This window comes from Phytophthora parasitica, assembly GCF_000247585.1.
Source record: "Phytophthora parasitica INRA-310 unplaced genomic scaffold supercont2.65, whole genome shotgun sequence".
Lineage (NCBI taxonomy): Eukaryota > Oomycota > Peronosporomycetes > Peronosporales > Peronosporaceae > Phytophthora > Phytophthora nicotianae.
In genome coordinates this window covers 75,958-76,674 of record NW_008649051.1, presented here as the reverse complement: position 1 = coordinate 76,674, position 717 = coordinate 75,958, and positions in this window count along the sequence as shown.

Here is a 717-nt window from a genome sequence, read left to right as displayed (position 1 = left end):
AAAAAAAAAAGTAATGGTGATGAAAGGATCCATCTATTGGGCATTACTACCCAGACAATCCTGATGGTTCTCCTCCTTATACCATGACTCGTTCTTTTATGTACCCTCTACCTCTTTCTGCTGGCTCGATACGTTGGAGGGTTGCACTTCCAGGATGGCTCGTGGAATCGTTGGTTTAGTCCAGGGTTTAAAAATTTTCGCGCATGGCGGGATGACACATGTTCTGCCGCGACGCAGGCCGGCAACTGGTCACCATGGTAACCTACAAACAAAATACTGCTGAAACGGATAAAAAGGATTCATGTACCACATTTATGTACATGTTTACGATGTAGGTATACAATCGAAACGGATAAAACAGGATACATGCGATGTAGGTATACAATCGAAACAGTTCGTAAACATAAGCTGTTACACATGATGTACTTCTTCGAGGAATTTCCATAATCCAGTACTAGTGTACTGAATTTTAGGGAGATGGCCATTTTTCAATACACATTAAGTTCGCTACATATATTATAAATTACGAACTTAACATATTCTCTGGATCTTTATATCCATTGCATAACTGCAGTGTAGCGTTCGAAAACACAAAGAAGAATGTAATGACCCATGCATGCAAATGCTTGACTTAGTGGTCACAACGATCCAGCGGTTTTGTACGAGTTCTTCTAGACTTGAGCCGCATGCTTGCGATATTCTTCCTTTGTGTGTCGT